The sequence below is a fragment of the Falco punctatus genome (genome assembly GCF_963210335.1).
Source record: "Falco punctatus genome assembly, chromosome: 2".
NCBI lineage: Eukaryota > Metazoa > Chordata > Aves > Falconiformes > Falconidae > Falco > Falco punctatus.
Window position 1 is genome coordinate 101,350,797 of NC_137581.1, and position 12,795 is coordinate 101,363,591.

Consider the following 12,795-nt stretch of genomic DNA (forward strand, 5'->3'; position numbering starts at 1 on the left):
CTTACCTCACTTAGCCGAGTGTCTGCACTTGTATAATCCAGGGCCAGCCACTGCCTTGGCTTGTCGTTGCCTTTATGGAGTAAAGCTTCAATAAAAGAAAAGGCTGCACCTGCTGCATAGCAACAAACTGACAAGGTCTGAGAAGCTGAGACAGCTGTCAGGGCAACATGCTGCTACCTGCACTTCCCATAGGCTTTGCTGTCCCAAAAGATCACCCTTTTCCACTTTTCTCCACAATTCCGCTTTTCCTTCCTCTCCTTGCCAGTGACGAGGGATTATGATGCTGTCACACTTCAGGGAGGAAAAAATCCTTCTGTCACAAGCATTATTAAGCAGCAAACTGTGGCGAGCCCAAGATTTTTAATTCATTAGTTCTGGCAAACCTAAAATACAAACAGACTTGCTTCATAGGACAGGAATGTTTTCAGCATGACCCAATCAGTGTCTGTGTCTATTCCAGCAAACTGGCAAAGATAGCATGACTCCAGTCAGCAAAAATGTCTGCAGCTCCAATCAGCTTGGGCTGACACTGCCAACTTGGACTGGCTACAAGCGAACTATCAAATGATAGCAGCAACTATCAAAGCTAACAACGAGGGATGGGCTTGGCCTGTCAGGCTAGGTTCGTGTTGGCCTGGGTCAAGCTGGGCTTGTCTCACAGCAGACAATGGCCCCACACTTCTGAGGAGGCAACGGGCAAATTTCATAATGTGTAGGCTGTGAAAGCAGATGTATTTATAGATGGGCTGGGGATGGCAGTGATAGCCGAAGCTGACTAAATCAGAGATTTGACTGAACTCGGAGGATTTCCTAGTGCAATTTCAGATAGCTTTTGTCAGTTTTGAAACCACAAGCAAGCAATGAATAGACAAATCTTTAAGTATCGCAAGACGTATTTTCTTCAGCTTAAACTTTTATTTTCTGTAGCTGTGTCATGCACAAGTACTGCCTATGTGACTTCTTCGATTGACTGCTATCACAGTCATTAAAACAAATGGAAAAAAATTACAGAATGATTATACAGATTATCTTTACATTTATTGTTCTGTGCTTGAAAAGGGGCTTCTCCTTTTATATTTCAAAATGTATTTTGAAGGTATATTTTATATTTTTAAATTTCAAATGGAAAAGGTTTATCTAACCCAGATCTCCTGTATAGGCACATTGCTAGTTTCTCTTGGCTCAGCTGAGATCTAGAGAGGTTGCATGACAAATAGAGACGTGAAGATCTGAAGTCAAATTTTCATCCTTCCTGCCCTCTCACCTTCTGGCCCTAGCCCAGCATTGATCTAATCAGTGCAGATCTCAGGAAGCCAGCAGTTGCCCTTGTGGCCTCAAAAGACCTTTTTCATACTTCGAAATGACTAAACTGCAAAGATATTCTACCCACACTGCATTTCCCCCAGCAATGACCCAGGAGGGTATCAGACAGCTACACCATTAGTTAGGTATCTGGTGAGGCTGCCTTTCTAACTGCAGTGTGATTTCGGAGCAGGCTACGGGCTCTGGCCCAGAGAGCTAGTGAAAAGCAGGACCGTGCCCCGGACTATGCTGACCATTTTCTCTTCTCTTGATGTATTTCTGAAAAGACTGAGGGTTCCTCCCTACGTCTCCTTCCAAAGGAGGAGGGAAAGAGATTTGTCTCTGATCACAACTATTACTGCAAATAACATTCTACGGCTCAATACCATCAGCAGTTGATATTGATCTCCAGGTCCAGGCCCTATTACTGTGACAGTATTTGTTTGAAGACACAGAAAATCCTGGCTCCAGTGAAATCACTAAACATATTCTGCTTCAGTTTCCACAGAATTCCAGATTCCCCCAGATCTCAAGATCCTCTTCTACTTTGTATGGACAGGTGGTATTTAGATGGTATGAGTGCCTTCATTAGATGCCATTACAGTAAAGCCTTAAAGCCTAAAAAAGGCTCACTAAGTAAAATCTGAAGACATGCAAAATCTTCAATAGCCATGACAGTAAGGGTCATGGACAGAAATTATGTCTGAATAGCACAGGGATGTTTTTTCCAGATGGCTCTGACACTCCACATTTCCAGACTGACACCTCAGTTGTACTCAGCTTAAATAGTATGTTTGCAAATTGAGTTCATAATCATTTTATGGTTTCTATCCATTGTATGCACGTTTTTAAAATGTCGGTGTTTCTAGTTGTCTGTATTATTATACACACTTTACAAAAGAAGAGGGAACCACCTGTACTTCACTTCATATGCACACTCCTCTTCTAACGGGTGTGCTGCTTCTGAAAGCTGTGAATCATGTGCTAGGATACCAAAACTGCACAAACCAAAAGGCCTCTGATTTGCATTTAAATATCAGTTCTGTACTTTACCCAATGATTAGTCACCTGAAACTACTACTTTATGGAAGGTAGCCTATTTTTAAAATGTGAGAATATTATAGAGCTCTGTATACAGAACATCATATTAGAAGCATCAGGATGAATGATTTGACTGCAACAGTTTTATCACCTATTTATTATTGGGGCTGCGGTGCTGAAACTCCCAGCAATATGGATTTAAACAGTACATTTTAAAAGGTTCTCTAAATTATAACAATAAACTAGGGAAGATCTCTATTTTAAACACTGGGGAAACTGAAGTCCAGGATGCTTCTTCTCCATGACTTGCTCAAATTAATATTCAAAGGCATTGTAACTTTTGGGTAGAGATAAATCCCACTTCTCTTATTTACTAAGTAGGTGAATAAAATCTGTGCATCTAAGAAAATTACTCTCTCATGTATTGCAACACAAAAAATACTTCTGTATAACAGGCTGCACATGTATCTTACAGTAATCCCTGTGAAAAGTAAAGAATGCTGATAACTCCAGAGTTTTTGTGCAGAAGCATAATCAGCCCTGCTTCGTTTCCAGCATACTTTTAGCCATCAGATACCTGGTACCCAAGCAAAATCCTTTCAATCCTGTATCACATTATGAAACTGGTGATATGCTAGAAGAGGGTATCATGCTTTATTCACCAAAACACCTTAAAGGAACATACCCTAAATTAGGAACACTGGCACTTACTGATACTCAGTAGTAGAAACTTGCAAATTCGTAACAATTTTTAGGATGAAGTATCAGTTATTCTGTAGATGTAAAAAAAGCCAATATCTGCTATCTAACAAAACACCTGTTGCCTTCCCTTTTTTAGCTGTGCTACTTTCAATTCATCTCAGTTTCCTAGTATATGTAGTACTTTAGTAGCATATGACCTCATTCATGCTAAAATGGTGTTTCACAGATTGCCAGACACTATTTAAAAATACACTTTAAATATTCTAGCATATGGAAGATGTTCCAAAAAGAAATTAAAAAAAAAAAATGCTTTGCCTAAAACTGCACACAGAGGAAAATATTCATTTTACAGATTCCTCTGGGTACAAACAATCTCATTTTTGACAATTTCTGATGAACTTATTTCTGCAGCAAAATTTGTTAAAAATCCCACTGTGGAGGGATTTGGTCCCCTTTACTGACATTGGGGCTGATCAAGGTGAAGCTGCTCCACGATACAGAGAATCGATTTTGAAAGCATAAACATTGGTGAGTCGTGTCCTTTAACTCCACATTACCTGTAGAATTTCCAATACCACCTGGACTGCATGGCTCAGAATTTGCCAAATGCTAAAAGTTAGATAGTATATTCCATTTGTCTGCCATGGTAACTGAATAAGTGCCCTCACACCAGCCACAAAAATAGAATTTCTTTGTTGACCTGATCTCTTCTTGCAGTCCATAAGGATAACCATTTCAAGTCTGCATGGAACTGGGTAGGGAAGTGTTTTTTATTACAGCAGCTGTTATCCTAGGTGAGATCAGGACATGCAATGTGATGTAATCAAATTGCAATTTTCCCATCCAGAAATCCAGAACCAGAGAAAAATACTTCTTTTTTAGCTTTCAGATAATGGAAAGGTATAGATCAAATATACATTATTTAGTCTTGTTGCACCTCACAACCTAACATCAAGTCCTGAGAACTGGAGCAACCAACAGAGCGCTTCATTACTGTTCTTAGATACTACTCTCCAGTCTCTTTGCCTGGGTAGTATTTTAACACAGGTAAAATAATGTTCTTCCCCCCAGGCTCTACACTCATAAATGGCTGAACCCTATCAGATTAAATTAAGTCATTAAAACAGCATGAAACATACATTGAGCACTGACTTAAAAAATAGCATAGAAGAAACTTTATGATTAATGGTAAATTGATACGAAGTAGCTGAATTCACTTATATAGGAACATACAGATCTAATGAAGGAGATTGTTGCAGAGAAATTTTTAAAATGGCTCAGTCAAGGTAATGTGGATTTACAGGAGCTGACACAATTTTTACACCTGCCTTAAAACTATGTGGAAATAACTGCATCTTGAATCATTTGAAAAGCTGACTGATGAAGTCCATCACTTCCACAGTAAACTCTAGGCAGAAATTGTGAGAAGCTAATTCTGCTGAGAAGAAAACTGAAGCTTTTGAGATACGATGCTGCCAAAGATCCTTGTGTATCTCTTGCATGGAAAATAAGGTGAAAGCTAAAGTTAGAAATATTACTGGAAAAGCCTCACTATTGTCAGAAATCAACAGGTGCAAACTTACATGCTTCACTCACATCAGCATAGAGATGGAAATAACCTTTAGAAACTAATTATGGGAAGAATGATGGTGGGTCTTCTCAAGAGGGAATGATGAAGGAGGATATGGATAGACAGTGTGCAGCAATTCACTGGGAGATCAGCAGTCAAATGTTCAAAGCCAGAATTCGCTAGCATTGGCTAACTGCAAACACCAGCACTTTCTTGCAAGCACTTAAACACAAATGCATCAATTTTGCTTACCTGTGCCACTAAACTTAACTGTGCCACTAAACCACATCCAACTGTCCCAGGATAAAAAGATAGTTCTGTCATCTTTGTGCAAAAGTGGAGTAATCACTCCATTTTAGCTGCACTTGCCCTCCCTTAAGGAAGGAAGTTTCGCTTAGCATAGTGAAGAACTTACCTGAAGTACGAGACATTACAGCCTCACATGATGATGGATGAGGCCATCATGCTCTCATGGACACATGCACAACACTTTCAAGTTAACACACTCTTTCATGAAGTTTTGCTGCTCTAAGGAAGAAATTAGCATCCAGAAAAATGTGGCAAAATCCCCAGCAGCAGCTAGTATTCCGCCCATTCTTGAAACCTCATTGCTGATTCAGCACGGAAACTGCCTTACTTAATAGCACAAGTTTCAAACATAGAGGAGAAGTTTAGAAACAACAGATGTTAGAATATTTATTAGCAAAAAATTTTCATTGGTAATTGCAGCTTAGAATAGTCCAGGAAGTCCTCACACCTCCTCTAGGTATTTATGTTCCCTCCCCCCCTGAAATGTATGATATTATAACCAGCAGGAGCTGAGCAGACAGTTCAGCAGTGCGTTAGATATATCAGGCATATGACTGTCACACAATGGCAGGATGTATGTACATGACTTTATCTTGTTCTGTAGCATGAACTATGTTAAACAAGAAATCATTATGGTTACAAAGTCCAAAACTGTCAGACTTATGACCTGCTTCCCTATGTAGAGTTGGTTTGGAACCCTTGTGCTTCTCTGATATGGTCTTTAATGATGGATGCTCATGCCTTTTCCCCCATGAACCCAAATTCAGCCAAAACTGCTTGTTCCAATGAAAGATATTATATTTTTATAATATACCTTTTTATAAAGACACACTAGGGGGAAAAAAAAAAGACTTTGCTCTAAGAGATAAATTATACATGACAATTTCAAAGGCCACCTTACCCAGGGACAGACAGCTCCTGCCCAAAATCAAGACTCCTAAATTTTCTGCTGGCAAGTGGACAAGACAAAGCAGGGTAAGGACAGTAAACTGCTCCTTTTAGAGGGGGGAAAAGAGCACTTGAACTTTGTTCTTCCTGAATGATTACCCATGCCCGTGAGGCTGACTGCAAGTGAAGGACCAAGCATTACAATTTTGTCATAATTAATGCCACACTTTTCCTCTTATCACAGGACTTTAAAAACGAAGAAGCAGATACTCTTATGATCTAATGTACAGGACTAAGCCAGTGATAATAATACTCCAGAATATTCTCATATTAAGTCACCCACACAATGCTGTTTAAGTGCAATACTGACAGGGAAGACTTGACATAATCTAATTAGCATTAGTCAAGATGGCATATCACTTTTAGAAACGACATAATATTGATATTTCTCACAAGAAAGAAATGCAAATAGGCTTTGTCATCCGTTTCTCACTAAAAAACAAAACAAAACAAAACGGCCACCTTTTTTGTACAATTTTGAGTACTCCATGGAGCAGAATTCTAATGGTTTTATCACTTAAACTGAATCATGTCTGCTACAGGATTTTTGACAGATTGACAGTAATGACTCTCAAACACATTCGTTACCTTTGAAAACCCGTAATTCCAGACAGCAGAGAATAAGCACTAATTTGTTATTCACTCACTTACACCTACTCCGTATTATGAATAGAAGCAGCCCCCCGCGGAGACCTGCTCTTCAATGCTGCCCCTTGGAGGGCACGTTCGAGAAGTTCATCCAGCTCACACCAACCTTTGAACACTGCAAGAACTAGAGAGGACAGTATAATGTTGTACCGTTTGAATTCTATTACTGTTCTGGTACTGACTGTTCACCAGCACGGCATAGTAATGTAAAACTCCTTAATCACTTTAAGAAATTGCCTTTGGTCCAGCAATTTTTGTCAAAAATCAACTTTGATTCCCCATATCACGTTCATGCTATCCCCTAATGACATCCTGGTTTAGATTTTATGATTTTCTTCATGTGGTCATCCACAATAATACAAGAACAAAATTAAATCGTCAAACTAAACCTGTACGGAATCTTTTTTAAATATCTTTTTCTCCCTTCTTTTTTCCTTTTTTTTTTTTTTAAAGCTCTGTTGGCAACACCAGCTAATTTTTTTAGCACCATGAATTATATGCAGGCTGCTGGAGCTCCTGCTGGAGCTCTCTACGTCTTGATTCTCATGTGAGAGTGACAAGAATGCCACCTTCCCAGGGAGGCAGCAGAGTATACTGATCTTGAAATTATCTGAATTACAGGCTCCTGAATAAAAATGTTTAAGATTCTCATCTTTCAAAATACAACAGCTCTACCTATATGCAAGAAGCTTCATCATACCTTGAATGCCTTTCCTTTAGATGAGCAGTTAGATGTTAATGTCTGGTAAGTGACCATTTCAGATGAAATGTTAGAAAACCCAAGACCACAGTCTCAAGTAGCTGTCAAAGGCATCCTAATAAAAGCTGTAAGGTATGTGGGGTAGCACATACATTTTTTGGGGAAAACTGTACATTCCAGGTCACAGTTTAGATCATCAACTTGTCTGCCACTTGAGTATTACAAGTCTTCAAACACAGTGCTAAATTAGAAAACTACTAAGGAAATACCTAAATCGAAAATTACTCACATTCCGTTCACTTAGATTCTACAGTTTTACAGGCATAAATAAAATGACAGTGGTTTAAAATTAACAAAACTAATAACTAATAAAACTCACAATTCTTGAAATGTTAAATCCAATAATAGAGTGCTGTTTACTAGACCTGGAAAGTTTGTATTACCACAGCTTAGTGGTTGATGACATTTCAATTCTAAATAAAAGTTACGAAAAACATGGCATATAGACATGACGGACGGCTTTTGGATTTTAAAAATGAAAAAAAGTAAGAAAAAGAGAACTGTTTCAAAATATTTGTTCTCTTAAAACTTCTTTGCAAGTCATAATTGCCATAATGATTAAAAAAATAGTGAAAACTGAGAAACATCTAATTTCACTTGCTGATGAAACCCCTTTAAGTTCTGAATATCCAAGTATTACAAGGCTTTTGCTATTCAGCTTCACACCACCAGTCACAGATTTCACCATAACCTCAATTAAGCCTCCTAAAATGAAGAAATAGACACAAAAAGTTAAAGCAGTAGGTTCCTGTGAAACTGTAAAATGTTATGCAGAGGATTCTTTCTTTTCTCCGAGACTTCAGAGAGAAACATTGGAAGTACATATCTGGAATTTTTTAACACAGGCTGCTAGAGATAGATGCACAGCTGAAACCCACCTTTTCTTCAGAGCTGCTGAGAAGTCTGCAGGAGGGGTCCTGAGGCCTTTGGAACCTTTTGGAACCACATATACAATAGGAAACTACCTGTAATACCACTTGTTCTAAGAGTTCTCTTACGTTTACCCTGTTGACAGTCCTGGGATAATTTATTGTAAGCACTGAGTCTGACCACAGATTAACTGAGTAAAACACAGTTACTAGTAACTTAACCTACATCATCAGTGGGTAAAATCATAAGAATTTATTTTTATTTGGTTTTGGGTTTTTTTACAGTACAAATACTGTACTTGGCACCCTTAAGAGCGTACACTCTGTATTTCACTGTTTCAACTTGGACTGTGATTCCAGTATGTAAAATCAATTATTAGCTTTCAAATTCATAATCCTTTATATGTCTTATCAGAGCAGAGCATTTTCTTTTGTAGTTCTGTACGTGCCAGTGGTAACTGAAATTCAAGCTCGAAGATAAATTGCTGGTTAGACTGTATTGCAGAGGACTGGAGGCATGGAGGCACAATGAAGTACCCCACTAGCTGTGAGTTCAAATTTCAGGGACTCTGCAGGCTTGAAACGGAGGCATGAAACTGCTGATGAGAGCAAAGGGAGCTACACTTGCATTTCAAAAGCATCGTAAATGGAATCACACACTGCTGAATGACTGCTTTGGGTTTCCCATCTTTCCTATAGATATCTTTCTGAATCCTACTCCACTGTATTTTTCCAAGTTCATGCACAAAGCAAGTCTAATCATCAAATGTCTCTTTTGTTAATAAAGCAAATTAAGCTCAATGGGAGCAACAATACAGCAGTATGGTTTGGAATCCTGTACACTCTGCCTTCCACCACTCCCTTCTGCGAAGGTAGTGTCTTCTGGGCTGATCTATCCAAACCCTTTGTAAGTGGTCAAACAAGACGATTGCTCTCTGAGAGCTTCTTCAGGTGTTGGGAACATAGATGACTCCCTTCTAAACCTGCAACGTGCTGATGTTCAAACTAAGAGAGCAGTGGTATGGCTTGCTTTCACATATTGTCCCAATTCAATCACTGGTTTAGTGTCTTCTGCTCTTTGCCAGCTGGCTGACAATAAGGACATCTGTTAGTGGATCAGAATAACTGATGTGATGCTGGAGTATATGTTTTGGACCATTTTCATGCAAGAGAATGATTAGCAGAGCACCTGTTGTGAATCTCACACATCGCTTACTGATGCCCATATTTTAGTCAACTGAACTCAGAACCTGGACCATAAAGATGCATAACAAACATTTAGACATTCACTTCACTGGACTGTGTTAAAAAAAAAAAAAAAAAAAAAAAAAAAAAGAAAGAAAGAAAGAAATTAAGAAGCTCAGATGCATCACAGACAAAATTTGTTCTTTGCTAAGGAATGAACACCTAGCCTGCAGAGTCGGCAAGGTAAACAATTTTCATGATGAAAAAAGTTGGGACAATTATCCTTCGAAAGAAAAAAAGGCAGAGGTTTCTTTACCACTTGATTACTGTTTCAAGAATCTTAATTCCCAATACAGGGTTTGGAATTAAATCTGGCTGATAGCCAACAAGGAAAACTACTGATACTGCCGAGTCAGGGATGTGGTGTTGCCACCTTCACCTTGGAACTCGTGGTAACATCCTTTAGCTTCCCTCAGCCTAGTTCTCCCATTCTCATTTCACCCATCATTGTGTAGCATGCAACACGTCTGGAGATCACACACTTAGCAAAGGCACGCAAATCTGATTGAACAAAGCAATACAGTATTTTGGTAGCTTTATATATTGTCATAGCAGAGTACAAATATTAGTTCCTGATTTTCTTATAAAATAAACCTCCAGGACATTAGCGTTTCTTCTGTTGTACTGATTACAACACCAGTACATTCACAATTACTTCTTTTGAAGTTATTAGAAAATATTCTCTGCTTATTCTTTATATGTAAACTGTGTTGCACTGCTTAAATGATACTTTAGTAACTGTCCATAATTATTTTATTCATATCTATATGTTACTTCATTTTTCTCTACTGTGGAACTTAAATAACAGCAGTATAGTCTTCAGCTTAGGTTTCTTAGGCAGTAGGTGATGCGTCCACTGTTAAGACACGAGATCACACTTTTGGGATTTAGCATGTAATACTGGGGACAAGTCCTGTGCGGTAGTCCCAACTTCTTGCATTAATCCATTCCATGGCCTTTGGCCCTTGCTGCACTATGGCACGATTCCCTTATTGTACAATGTGGTAGCACGTTTGTACAATGTAGTACATTGTACATCTCCTGTTCTGCAGAAGTGCACGGCATTTATTCATTAACATTTCTTTAAAAATTTCAAGAATCATGTAGGAAAGACTATGCATTACTGTGCAAGCTATGTTGCTTAGATACAGCTAGGAAGGTTATGCAGTGCAGAAATGAGAGCTGCAAAAGTGTCTTTGGAACTCTTTTGATTCACATCCAAGCACAGATTCAGACCAATTTCTGAACTGCTGGCAGATATATGGGGCTGACAGAGTAGCCAGGAAATAATGTGACACACAGAAGCTCCCCAGGTCATGCTGGTGGGTCACGCTCTATGCTGGCAGCATGGAGAGTGCTCTGTGGTCCCGGGGCCCAATTCAGAGACAGGTGGGCCAGGAGACTCCCACTGACCTGAGTTCTGGAGAACTAACAGATTTCTCAACAGGTATATTCAGATGACACATAACTAAGAACCCTAAAATTAATCCCTAAATAAAAATGGTGACAACATGAGAAGCAAAATTAATAGTTACTTAGAAAAGGTTTTTAAAATTATTTGGGTAGACAAACAAAGACTTTGTCCTGAAAATCCAGCACTGTTTTAGACCATCTGAAAATTCTGGATTGGGCATTCAAGTCAAGGCATGACACAGTGAAGAAGTAAAACCACAGACCTCAGTGGCCCAGCACCAACCAACACAGGTCGTGGTCTTGACCTTTAGCTACGTTTTTTTTCTGCTCAGTGTCTGCAGAATTGGAAGAAATGCAAATCAGGTGTAGTAGCTTGTTTCCAGGAGTCTGCAGACAGTTGTCATTTATTTTACTCTTCATGACTTCATTTGGGTGCTCTTTCTGCAGAATGCTTCATCTATTCAATGTCGAGCCCACCATCCTCTTCCACTATTTCCTATCTTTTCTAATTACAGCCTAAAATTCCTATGTCAATCACTCCTCAGTTTGATGTTCTCCAAGTTTCCACATCCACAAAGGTACTTATAAATTTTTCCCACCCCAACAAGAACAGATGAACTTTCAATAGCAGTTGGCTTGTATTTCCAGGTATTTCCAGGCTCCTGTGCACTCCACTGGAAAAAAGTTCCCACATGACCACTTTGAAAACTGAAGAGAGATGTTTTGCTAGCCCTTATGACATCAAAACTGGAAAGACCTCAACAATTTTACTTTCTCTCATGAAGTAGATGCTCTTGTATTTTGGTGTGTACTGTACCAGTGTCACAACATGATTTTATACCTTGATTTTACCTGCAATACAAAATCAACACAAACAGCAATGATTCCTTCCTGAAACTATCATGCTTTCCAATCTTTTGTTTAGAGGAACCTCTGAATCCTTGCCACTTGTGCAGGTAGAATCAAACACACTGGATGCTTAACTCTGCTGGGAACTGTCATCACTATATTAACATATTAACATTTTCAAACAATTTAATCTACTGATCCCATGCAAAGGCAATACTCCTTTAAAATCTCCAGAAGTGCTCTCCAGTGACTCATGACAATTGGATTAGCTATAGCAGGAAGCACATACACTGAGGTAAGAATACACGAACGGTAAGGAAATCTTGCTTTCCTGTCTAGCTTGCAATCCTCTGCACCAGCAAGCGAGATAAACCCAACATGAGCGTAACGTTTAACCCATGAGCTGTGGACCAATGACCTAAGAAGTACTTAGTTGATTAGAAGTACTCTAGTTGATTAGAGTGCTCTTTCTCATTATGTCACAAGTGAGATAAGCACCATCTGGGAAAAACTGATGTAACTGCTGCTGGTATTATTAAGAGAATTATGTTCACCCTGAATATTCAGCCCTATGTGGCTCACAGTTCTGTTTCAGGTATATGTATGATTCTCTGCAATCTAAGTATGATCCTCAGGCTTCCTTCAAGGTGCCACTCACATTTTTTCATTGGCCAGATGTCAGTTTTGTTGCACAAACACAGTCAGATGTTGTACTCACAACTTCAACAGAAACTCTTTTATGCCTTGTTTTCCAATTGCTCAGGTTCCCACTGCTGAATAAGCAAATAGAAATTAATATTCTGCCCCTTTTAAGAACTTCCCAAGATCTTGTTAAAATTTTACCATCCTAGAATTTGACAAACATGTGCCTACAGATAAGCTGGGGATTTCCACGTGTACGGTAATAGATTTTGGCTGGTGAAAGGGCAGCCAACTGCCAATAGCCAACCCTCTGACCTTTGGATGGTCTTTTAGCATGGCAGTGTCTGTGCAGAGTATAAATGGTGTAGATGAGTAGCTAAAAAAAGACCAAGGCCAAGTCAAAGTCATGATTAGGCAGTGAGTCCCAAATAACTCCTGGTTATAACAGAAAGAGATGTTTTAGTGATACTTGAATAGAGATTGATATATACATATAT

At 39.0% G+C, this 12,795-nt stretch overlaps 1 protein-coding gene across 5 annotated transcripts in view; it reads right to left on the reverse strand.

Moving 5' to 3' along the window:
- Positions 1–6,512, reverse strand: part of MAP3K7CL (MAP3K7 C-terminal like) — a 39,196-nt gene extending 32,684 nt beyond the window's left edge. For 2 of the 5 annotated variants that reach the window (XM_080376564.1, XM_080376563.1), the window contains exon 1: positions 5,031–5,819. The gene's annotated coding sequence lies outside the window, so the exon portion shown is untranslated. The other 3 variants (XM_080376565.1, XM_080376561.1, XM_080376566.1) reach the window with 2 other exon arrangements.
- Between the last annotated feature and the right edge of the window lie 6,283 nt (positions 6,513–12,795).